This window comes from Pelophylax lessonae, assembly GCF_965119305.1.
Source record: "Pelophylax lessonae genome assembly, chromosome: 12".
In the NCBI taxonomy this organism is placed as follows: Eukaryota; Metazoa; Chordata; class Amphibia; order Anura; family Ranidae; genus Pelophylax; species Pelophylax lessonae.
In genome coordinates, this window is record NC_138779.1 from 205000445 (window position 1) to 205012582 (window position 12138).

Consider the following 12138-nt stretch of genomic DNA (forward strand, 5'->3'; position numbering starts at 1 on the left):
CTGAGGAGAGGCTTCCGTCGGGCCACTCTGCCATAAAGCCCCGACTGGTGGAGGGCTGCAGTGATGGTTGACTTTCTACAACTTTCTCCCATCTCCTGACTGCATCTCTGGAGCTCAGCCACAGTGATCTTTGGGTTCTTCTTTACCTCTCTCACCAAGGCTCTTCTCCCCCAATAGCTCAGTTTGGCCGGACGGCCAGCTCTAGGAAGGGTTCTGGTCGTCCCAAACGTCTTCCATTTGAGGATTATGGAGGCCACTGTGCTCTTAGGAACCTTAAGTGCAGCAGAAACCTTTTTGTAACCTTGGCCAGATCTGTGCCTTGCCACAATTCTGTCTCTGAGCTCTTCAGGCAGTTCCTTTGACCTCATGATTCTCATTTGCTCTGACATGCATTGTGATCTGGAAGGTCTTATATAGACAGGTGTGTGGCTTTCTTAATCAAGTCCAATCAGTATAATCAAACACAGCTGGACTGAAATGAAGGTGTAGAACCATCTCAAGGATGATCAGAAGAAATGGAAAGCAGTTAAATATATGAGTGTCACAGCAAAGGGTCTGAATACTTAGGACCATGTAATATTTCAGTTTTTCTTTTTTAATAAATCTGCAACAATGTCAACAATTCTGTGTTTTTCTGTCAGTATGGGGTGCTATGTGTACATTCATGAGGAAGAAGAATGAACTTAAATGATTTTAGCAAATGGCTGCAATATAACAAAGAGTGAAAAATTTAAGGGCGTCTGAATACTTTCCGTACCCACTGTAAATAAGCACTTCAAAAAAAACATTTTTGCCCATTTAGGATTGTAGGTTGACCCTCTTCCAAACATTTAAAATTATTAAAAAAATGTTTTGGCTTTACATGCAGTGTAAGTAAGGGAATATGAAGGATTCCATTATTGATCACCTTCTGATTTAAAAGGTCTGAAAACTTGAACAGCTAAAGACGACTTACTATATGCTGGACTCTTTGGGGCTCTCTTAGTTTTGGGGTCCCTGGCAGCTTTATTATAATCCTGTGTTGGTCACCTCTACTTCTTTTAGTAGCCAGAAGGAATGTTGTCCCTGATTGGGAAGTGATATAAAGTATAGATTATGTAGGGTATGTAGATAGTGACTCACCGTACTGTATGAGAAGTAGAAGGGTGACAGTCAGGATGGCATAGCCCATGTCCCTGGTAGGTGGAGGTTGAAGTGTCAGATGATCAGGGGTTCCGAGACGGATCACTCCTGGGTGAATTTGCAGGTAAAAAAAATATCTGGTGTATTTCCTGTAATTGCTGAAGAGGTTGAAGGAAAGAGTAGGCTAAGGGGAAGGGAAACGATCATGTTACTGTTATTTTATGAACTGTTTTTTCAATGCTTTGCAGTCTGCATGTAGGTGTGGTGCATCGTGGTGTTGAGCCAATAAATCCCGGAAGGAGCAATGAAAGACTTGTTTTGAAGTAATGCAGTAAAAGTTTACAAGAAACTCTGTGAAAAGGCTACCCAGCCGGGTGCATTCAGTTTTCAGCTACATGGAAGAAGCAGACTCCAGCCGGACTGACAGCATCTGTCGAGAGGGGCAAGAATGCGGCCTAGCTATCTAGTGCTCAATCAAGAGATGTGACCCTACACTTTCCCTCTTCATCAGCAACCTTTCCCTAATGCTAGTACTGTCCCTAACAGACATGGTTCCTTTCCCCACTCTTCCCACTCACAAAATACTCTCTAATCCTGGGAGCCAGGGCCTTAAATTAGGCTCTGCCTGACCCAAGATGGCTGCCAGAATCGCATGGGGCAGCAACAGTCAATTGGGTGCTTCCACAGTGACCAAGGAAACCATAGAGGAACTGTGTTCCTCTCAACTTCCTCTCCAGCTGCGGTACTGCTGGGGAAGGGCACCACCTGCAGTAGAGAAAGTAGACGGCACCTGCCTACATGCAGCCTTTGTTAATATGATATCTGGAGATCCTACTACTGAAATTGACCAACCCTGTGTCCCAGTTGTGCTCCCGAATTGTGGCACGCACCTGCACAAGAGACTACAAGGGACCAGGTGGACATACAATGCCCAGGCATGGTCACTATCAGTAAGATTGTCCAGAGCAATGACATGTAGTCAACACCGAAGTAAGTGCATGTAGACAGGAAGCAGGTGACGTCACCATGCTATAATTTTTATTTTTTTTATTTATTCATAGATCCAGCTCCATACCCCAATAATTAGTTCTAGGTACCCCCATTTAAAACCTCCCATCCAAAAAAATATGGAAAACCAAACACTAAAATCTCATGTAAGCTTTAAAATAAATTAACTTCAAAAGGTAATTTTCAATACTTAGTCTGCAGCTTTCATTAAAACCCCTAGTGATCCTGCCCTGAGAGTCCTGATTCAGGCACTCCCTGTTATAAGGTGACTGCGCTCTGTCCCTGTCTCCCAGTTGTCACTCTGACTACAGACTTTCAATGGAGACTACAAGCAGGGCTGGGATTTGGGGGGGGGGGGTAGGAGAGTGCAGAAGAGGCAGCTGCCCTGGGCACAGTGAGGGGCATAAAAGTGTCTTAGTCTTTATTATGTATAAATACCAAAAAGAAGAATTCCTAAGGGGCTTTGTAAGACCCAAACCACAAGGTATAAAATGTACAAAATGTATTAAATTTTAAACACTTTGGTACATACAATTGAAATAATTCTAGTAGACATAGGTGCATGGATATATGCATGGGTTTCCATAGTTACATCAAAATATGACTAACAATCCAAGGTGTAAATGTATATATGGTAAAATATCTCTATGCGTTTCGCGAGACCATGCTCGCTTCTTCAGGAGTTGCATATATAAAAATGCCTGAAATTAGAGACAATTGTTAAGGAAAGGGAGGATAAGGAAAAAGGTAGGGGGGGGGGGAGCAGGCAAAAAAGGGAGAGGGAAGACCAAAACTTACAATTGTGTATATTATAGTTCTAATGAACTTCCAAACCTGGGCAAACAGTAAAGCAGATTCATGGTTCACTTTTAGTATTTGTACATCCCTGACCACTGTGACACCCTGTCACCTTTTTGGATGTTTTCCTCTCTGGCTGGCCCCCTCCACAGCCCCAAGGGAGAACTACATGGACCATTTGGGGATCTCTTTCTTTTTTCCTACATCTTCATCTCCAATGGGGAGTCCTATGGGAACCATAAATCTACTTGACTGTTTGCCCAGGTTTGGAAGTTTGTTAGGACTATTATATACACAAGTGTAAGTTTTGGTCTTCCCTCTCCCTTTTTTGCCTGCTCCATCCCCCCGCCCCTTTTCCTTTATTATCCTCCCTTTCTGCTCTGAGGCCTAACAATTGTCTCTAATTTTAGGCATTTATATATGTATCTCCTGAGGAAGCGAGCATGGTCTCGCGAAACGCATAGAGAAATTCTACCATATATACATTTACACCTTGGATTGTCAGTCATATTTTGTTTATGTAACTATGGAAACCCATGCATATATCTATGCACCTATGTCTTCTAGAATTATTTCAATTGTATGTACCAAAGTGTTTAAAGCGGAGTTCCGGCCTCGGGGGTGAAATTTAGATAAAAATACCCCCGGGACAGTCAGGGCTAGTACATTCCACAATGGATAGCCTCTGAACTTTCCCGGGTCGCACTTACCTGTAAGAAGAAATACTTACGTTGAAAATTCCTTCTCCAGCGCTGCCATCTCAGGTGTGGGCAGCTGAAGCCGGCCTGTCCTCTTCTGCGGCCTCTTCGGTGACGTCGGAGTCCCAGAATGCCCTGCACCGGGCCCGCTCGTCACTTCCGGTGCAGGCGCGTCATCCCTGCGCAGCTTCTGGGCATGCCCAGAAGCTGTTTAGCAGGGAATGACGCGCCTGCACCGAAAGTGACGAGCGGGCCGGTGCAGGCGCATTGACTCCTGGGAGCGATGACATTCAGCTCCCAGGAGTCATCGCAAGCCGGAAGTGACGGCACACACCGCGGCCACAGGGGGAGGAAGTGGAAGGAAGTTGAGTATATTTTCTTCTATAACAAGGTAAGTGAACAAAAAAAAAAATCAGAGCATCCATTTCTTTTTCAGGTGACCCTCAGCAAGCGGATGGCCCAAAATCAATTTTTTTCGATTTTGAGGCAGGAACTCCGCTTTAAATTTAGTACATTTTGTACATTTTATACCTTGTGATTTGTGTCTTACAAAGTTCCTTGGGAATTCTTCTATTACTTATTTGTGTTGAGGAGGAGGAGCCATGAGGCAGAAGCATGTAGAGTACATACTGCTCTGCCAGTATCTTCGTGGTCGGGTCCATTCTCTGCACCAGTGGCATACTTACAGGGGTGCAGTCCGGCACTCTTGGGGTGCTGGCTGGTCTCGACAATTTTTATTTATTTTTTTTTTTTCTTGTTGTACCTTGCAATTGACAGGCTGAAGTGGCACTGTAGTGCTAGTAGCTGCAGAAGATAATTTGGGCTGACCACATCAGGAGAGGGGGAACCAGGTGCCCTGGTCCCAACACTGACAACAAGTCGCTGTTTCAACACACATCAAGCAGTTATGGTCCACCCTCGTCACCATCAGAAAACCTGCCCTGAGTAACGCCATGCAGCCATTTCCAGATGGGAAGTGGCCGCAATGAGTATGAAGGAGATCAGCTACACTGGAATGCAACAAAGGATGGAAAAAAGAGGAGGGGGGGTATTTTTATTAATGTTTTTGCAATTGTTTGATTCTGAATGCTTTAGCAAACAAAATGTCATCTCCTTGGGTTAAGTCTACTTTTAATAGTAGACAAACTGAAGCATGAACCTCCTTCGTCCGGCTGACAGAAAATGGGAGATAGAAATGTTATTTTTATAGCAGGTTATCTCTTCATTTAAAAATCGTAAAAAAAAAGTTTATTTCCAAGAATGTAAAAATATTTCTTTTGTAAGCGACCAATGTACACAAATGTGGTATCACATGGCCGAAACCGGTATGGGGAGTTTGTTTCTGCACAAGGAAGTGTTCATTATTTATAGTGTTCAAAAGTCCAGGGGAACTTCTGCAGCCCAGAACAACCACCTATAACCCAGATCCCTTTCTGGTCTATGAAGGCTGGAGGGGGAGTGGGGATGTAGAATGGTGTATGCCCAGCCAATGTTGGATAGAATGAGGAAGTGTAAGAACAGTTATCAGATTGTTTCTACAAGGGCAACACAGCCAGAAAATAAAAATGCTCTACTTTTAGTAGAGAAGGGGAAGACTAGAACCCCTGCCCAAATTTTATTTCTGTTTTGCTTCCCCGTGGCAGATTTTTTTTCCCCTCATTTCCTGTCCAGTTGTAGGCAGGTGCAGGTTTCTCCTCCATCCTGTAGGTGGCACTGTGTCATTATTACAGCTGGAGAAGAGTCTGTCTGGGGCATTGTCTACCTAGGGCAGTGATGGTGAACCTTGGCACCCCAGATGTTTTGGAATTACATTTCCCATGATGCACAACTACACTGCAGAGTGCATGAGCATCATGGGAAATGTAGTTCCAAAACATCTGGGGTGCCAAGGTTGGCCATCACTGACCTAGGGAATCCATTAGCATCTCAGAAGAACCAGCTGTCTTATTGGATGCTGCAACCTCACTAGATCTCTGGCAGCCATCTTGGTGTAGGACCTTTTAGAATAGGGTACCTGCATCATTCGAGTAAATTTGGAGTGAGTGATGAGTTAAGGAGCGAGACCCCACTGGTATCATAACATAAAGTAAGGGAAACCTTTTTTGTTCAAATTTTCTTTTAGACAGTAAAAAGAAAATTTTAAAGGCCAAGTGGGTATTAAAGTGTATGATGTAAACTGCAACTATAAATGTCTTATTTGCTCCTTTTTTGGCCTGTAAAATATTCCATTGAAAGCATTTTAGTATATCTGACTTAAAAAGGTGCAAAAAAAAATAAAAAATTGCTGATTATCCAGCCAGAAATCTTGTGAGCTGGTAACATCCTGTGCTCTCGAGGGGGTGTGGCCAAGCACGGCATGTAGGAAGACGTGGTTTCAGGCAGCTCCACCGAGAATCCTGAAATACTCCTGCCTGCACCGCCATCCAACCGGATCCCAGCTCCAGTAACCCCTCACCTGCTGCCGCCGAGTCTCCTCTTCCTCCCTGCTGATTGGTGTCTCTAGTACGGGAAAGTCTCGCGGAGGACCAGGCAGCGGCATGCCGCCCGACTCACCGGGACAAGATGGCGGTCTCCCGCCTCGCTCAGCCAAGGAGGCAGCCCAACACCTGTGCTCTCCACTTCTGAACTGTTATCTGTAAGCATTTGTAGCACCCTCCTAGGCAGGTGCTAGTGAGAGAGTATAGTTTTGAGCTCTGTCTGCTTACCAGAGGGACTGCAGGTAAATCTATATTGTTCTCTGCCTACCAGAGACCAGGATCTGTTAGTGAGGTCTGCTCATTGTGCTCAGTATGCAATTAATTCTGTCTAGAGAGTGTTTCACACTGGTCCATGTTGGACAGTGGGAGTAAACCTGACAAATGGGTGCATAGGTTTTTGATACAGTCCCGATGATTGGCAGAGGGCAGGACGCCTGGGTGCATGTTGGGATACTGTATAAAAGCCGGAAGCACATGTGCTCGAGGTCTTTCGCTGGAGAGCAGAGTCCCGGAGGGAGGGGGCGACTTCCGCCTCCTCTGTAGAGGTACAATGCGGCCTCAGGAGGTCGTCCTGAGGGCCGGAGGAGTAGCAGTGAGGAGCTGAACTCCGAGGTCCAGGGAAGCTGACTGAGAGGGGAGATACTGGAGGATTTGTTTCTACAGTATCGTGAGTACAGGAACTTGTGTCAAGGGGCCTGACCTCAGGGGAGCCACCCCTGCTTATAGGATAGTCAGGTGTCAGCAGGAAGAGGATGCTAGGAAGAGTGTCCTGAAGAGATAGGTGATTGTCCATCAAGTCTCTTTGTTAGAGAGAGTAAAGAAAACTGAACCCCATTCATCTAAAGTGGCAGGATGAAATTACAGCCTGGCTGTTTCATATCTACCAGCAGAGATTTGAAGATAGAAGTCCTCAAACGTTGTGAATAGCTCAATTGGAGTATCCCACAATTCCCTTCTCCTATCCCAAATTACTAAATAAACAACAAAACCAAATAGCACCCATGACTGTTCATTCATGTGTCGGGGAATAAGGAGAGAAACAGGAGATTTTCCCCAAGTAAATATGTGCCGGTAACCAGGGGAGCCCATAAAAGACAGTATCCAGCAGTCCCTGCGGGGGCAGTGCTACACATTGTTCCCTGCTATCACTGTGGATTGGAAAATACCTCCCCTTGTTAATGGAGCAGAGGTGGGGGGGTTAACACACACCCCTATCCTACAACACTGCTCCATACAGTTGTCACCCTAGGACAGGAAGTGTGTTAATGACAGGATTACCAGGGTAAAATAAAGGGGGTAAAAAGAAAATGAATACAGCTGCCACATCCAAGGACCAGTAAGCTGCAATATTATCAATCGTTGTACTTGGCTTTAGCTTCACCTAAAGTACTGCCAAAAAAATGCAATAGGATTGGTTTTGGTAGTCTCTTCGAGCCGGTTCACACTTCCAGAAAGTCGCCCCGTGACTTGAAGAGACTTGTTTAGAGACTTGTTTAGAGACTTGTTTAGAGACTTGGAAGAGACTTGTGCACTACTTTGAAGAGACAGGCGACTTTGTCTGTGGGGAACGCCTGGCTAATCTTTCTTCTTCCTGGAAAGTCTGATAACAAGTCGCTTCAATTAAGATAAGGAGGCGACTCCCATTGAAGTATATGGGACAGTCGGATCACAGGTCGCCTCAAAGTAGTACAGGACCCTTTTCTGAAGTCGGAGCGACTTCAGTAGGGCCAATTAAGACGGCACTGATTGATTAACATTGCTTTTGTTATGTCAAGCGACCTGGGGCTACACAAGTCGCCTCACAAGTCGTGCTAGTGTGAATGGGCTCTTAAAGTGTGCAAAACCGAAAAATGTGTTTAGTTTCGGATTCATTCGCTAGGTTAATAATTTTTGTTTTGTTACATTTGCTATGTTAAGATGATTTGTTTGCGGAATTTGTTTCGTATATTCAGATTTGTTTCTTGTATTTATTATTTTCAAAATTCAAATTTCAGAAGACTACATTCCTTCTTTATTCTATTATTTCCTATTTTACTCTAGTCTATTTTTTGTAGCCTGTTCTATTATTTTCCATTCTATTCTACTCTTCTAGTTTCTGTACTATTCTTTTATTTTCTAATAAATTATATTGTTTTGTTCTATTCCTTTTTATTTTTTATGATCTTCTTCTTTTATACAGTCTTCTATTCTGTTTTATTCTATTCTAAAAGCAGCCTACGTAGGAATCCTCTTATTTCACTTTTATACCTTACTTTATTTATTGGAAAGTTTCCATTTTGAATTCAAATTCATCATCCAATTCAAATTTATATTCAAATTTGGATAATTCATTTTGTTATAATTTATTTGGGATTTGTTGAAATTCATACCTACAGTGATTTCAGAAATTCTGATAAATCCGAATCTCTAAAAACCCAAATTTTGTCTGAATTTCAATTCGTAATGAAATTAATCGCACATGTCTATTGTCTGTCATTATTTCTATATCTCTATCTCCTCTGTCCCCATCATCTCTATTTCATCTGTCTCTATCCTCTATATCGCCTCTATCATCTGTCTCTATCATCTCTATCGACTGTCTCTATCCTTTACACTATATTGTCAAAAGTATTGGGTGGTACTGGGGGTATAGTCGGCATGATGGAATTTTAACTGTTATTACCCTGTCCCTAGAGGAAATCATAGAACCATTATACACTATATTGTCAAAAGTATTGGGACGCCTGCCTTTACACGCACATGGACTTTAATGGCATCCCAGTCTTAGTCCGTAGGGTTCAATATTGAGTTGGCCCACCCTTTTGCAGCTATAGCCGCTTCAACTCTTCTGGGAAGGCTGTCCACAAGGTTTAGGAGTGTGTCTATGGGGATGTTTTACCATTCTTCCAGAAGTGCATTTGTGAGGTCAGGCACTGATGTTGGACGAGAAGGCCTGGCTCGCAGTCTCCGCTCTAATTCATCCCAAAGGTGTTCTGTCGGGTTGAGGTCAGGCCAGTCAAGTTCCTCCACCCCAAACTCGCTCCTATATGTCTTTATGGACCTTGTTTTGTGCACTGGTCCAAACCATTTGGTGGAGGGGGGATTATGGTGCGGGGTTGTTTTTCAGGGGTTGAGCTTGGCACCTTAGTTCCAGTGAAGGGAACTCTAAAGACGTCATCATACCAAGACATTTTGGACAATTTCATGCTCCCAACTTTGTAGGAACAGTTTGGGGGTGGCCCCTTCCTGTTCCAACATTGCGGCGCACCAGTGTATTTCGCCTCTATCATCTTGATCTCCTTTCTCTATCATCTCTGTCTATATATCCTCCATCTATCGCTATTGTCCCTATCTTTGTCATCTCTATGCCTGTCTCTATACCAAGGGTTTGGTGATATGAGATTCTTGGGCAAAGTCTCCCTCCAGACTGATATATTGAATGGAAGCAACATTTCCTTTTTCCCCAAATTTTATTTTAGAAAATTACAGATCCTACAGATTTGAATAGAAGTGCCAACATTTATTTATTTATTTAAAACTACCAAATGGTTTGCTAAAATTGATAGAACATATGTAATTGCTGCATAAAGTGGCATTTTACTTTTTACATATTTTATTAAATTTTCTTTTATATTTTGAGTACATATTGTAACTGGAGGTTGTCGCTATTTCCGGTAGTATTGGGGATAGTCACACATTCCCAATCATCTCATTGTGACTCTCAAAAACTCTTCTCTCCCGCAGTTGCCCATTATTATTCCGAAGACGACTCTTCTTTCTGTTCCTGTTTACAAAGCAGAAAAATATTTTATTACCTTAAAGGCAAAAAATGACAGTGAAGGGGAAAAAACTATTTTATTTCAATTTTTTTTTTTTTTTGTCCATTAGGTACCATCTTCTAAGAAACACCCCAAAAAAAAATAAAAAAATAAATGTTTCACTTATAAGTGAATGCAGACAAGATGGATCCCTTGCTGGTTTGTATCCTCTTACAGACTTCAGAAGCGATAACCTCCCAGATTTTTTTGTTTCCTCTCCGACGTGCAGTCTCACTCCTCTTTCTGCACTGTGATAACTGTATCATGGTATCCTTCTTTTTTTTTTTTTTTTTTTGGCTGTGGATAGAGCAGGTAAGCTTTCTGTTGTTTATTGCACTCTTTGTACCCTTGGGGAGAATTTCTTTCCTGGAGACACAAGAGGAAGTATGAGATCTCTCCAAAGGAGGGAATATCCACTCTAAATTTTCTCCAGAACAGGTGTCCCTATTGGAAGATTTCCCCTCCCCACTTCCTGTTCGGGTGACAATTATGACGTGCCATTCACACCCATCTGATTTATGACAGATGCCTTTTCCAATGAAGACTCATTAAAATGTGCAGTAACGTTTTGTTGCATTTCCATTTAGCTAATGTAGCACCCTCCTAGGTAGGTGCTAGTGAGAGAATATCGTTTGTGGCTCTGTCTGCCTATCAGAGGAGCAGCAGGCAAATCTATATTGCTCTCTTCTTATTAGAGAGAAGGATCTGTTAGTGAGGTCTGCTCAGTGTGCTCAGTATGCGATTCATTCTGTCTATAGACTGTTTAACACTGGTCCAATAGGAAGATATGTTGGACAGTGGGAGGAAACCTGACCAATGGATGCATAGGCTTTCATAAAGTCCTGGTGATTGGCAGAGACAGGCTGTCTCGGTGCATTCTGGGATACTGCATAAAAGCCAGGAACACATGTGCTGCAGGGTCTTTGGCTGGAGAGCAGAGTCCCGGAGGGAGGGTGGCGGCTGCCTAATCCTCTTTAGCAGTGGCACATGGCCTCGAGAGGTCATCCTGAGGGCCAGCGGAATGGAGCTGAACCCAGAGGTCCAGGAGAGCTGACTGAGGGGGAGACACTGGAGACCCTGGAAAAACAGTATTGTGAGTACAGGGGATCGTGTCAAGGGGCCTGACCTGAGGGGGGCCACCCCAGGAGTAGGATGGTCAGTGGACGGGTGTCAGCAGTCAAGAAAGAGGATACTAAGGAGAGTGTCCTGAAGATAACATTAGTTCATAAAGTCATCTGGAAAAGAGACTTAAAGCTAAATTCACCTCCGTGGCAAGGTGGATCAACAGCCCGGCTGTACCAAGAGATAGAAGTCCTAAAATTGTGGATAGTTATCTTGTGGATAGTTAATTCGGGGTATCCCACTATTCCTTTCTCCCATCCCTAATTTATCAATACAACACAAAAACAACTACATACCCCTGGACTGTTTATTGAATGAGCCAAGAAGGAAAGTGAGAGACTGATATGTCAAGGTTGCCAATGGTAACCCAGGGGGACCTGTAAGTGTGAAATCCAGCAGTCCTCAAGGGGGCAGTGCTACACTAAATTGCCACATGGCACAAACATAGACAAGTACATATGGGCCCTCAAAATATTTTGTATTTTCCATCACTTTCTTTCTCGGCGGTCACCAGGAAAAATAGCCTCGAGGGATGCACATAGCAGTAAAAGACTGGCAGAGGTTCATGAGACCCACATTCAGATAACGATAGGTGGGCAGAGTTGAGAACTCTGTTGCAAAGACCTCACCAATAGAATGCAGTTTAGACTGGGGGCTGGTAGATGGTCTGATCAGAGGTAAATTAATCCTTAAATGATTGGATACAGAGGAAGTTAGTAGTTTGGTGAACGGGGGTAGATGGTAGCAGATAATGACTCGGGAAGGAAGCAGCGGGTGAACATGACAGTACTCCAATAGGAGCCCTCTTCTCTGGTTTATGCAGTACACAAAATAATTTTTCCAGAAACCTATATATTAAAAAAAAAACAAACAAAAAAAACATATTCACCAAAGACTATGGATGCATCTATATTTTCTTTAGTACCTTCCCATAAACACACCTGTAGGTTAATCAGTGTTGTAGTGTATCTATATGATTATCCTAGATCGCAAGCTCCTCAGACTGACTTTGTTTACAAGCACATAAATATGGGAATGAGAGCTGCTCAGGGGTGGAGACTGATGTGATTGGTATATGTACTGTCACAACACAAGGAAATAAGTATGAAAGTTCCT

The 12138-nt window shown here is 43.3% G+C and overlaps 1 protein-coding gene across 1 annotated transcript in view; it reads right to left on the reverse strand.

Moving 5' to 3' along the window:
* Positions 1-11741: 11741 nt before the first annotated feature.
* LOC309568992 (pregnancy-specific beta-1-glycoprotein 8-like) overlaps positions 11742-12138 on the reverse strand; it is a gene marked incomplete at its 5' end in the record, with an annotated part of 53701 nt that continues 53304 nt past the window's right edge. Inside the window, one exon of the mRNA XM_082274755.1 lies at positions 11742-11870. The remainder of the gene's footprint in view (positions 11871-12138) is intronic.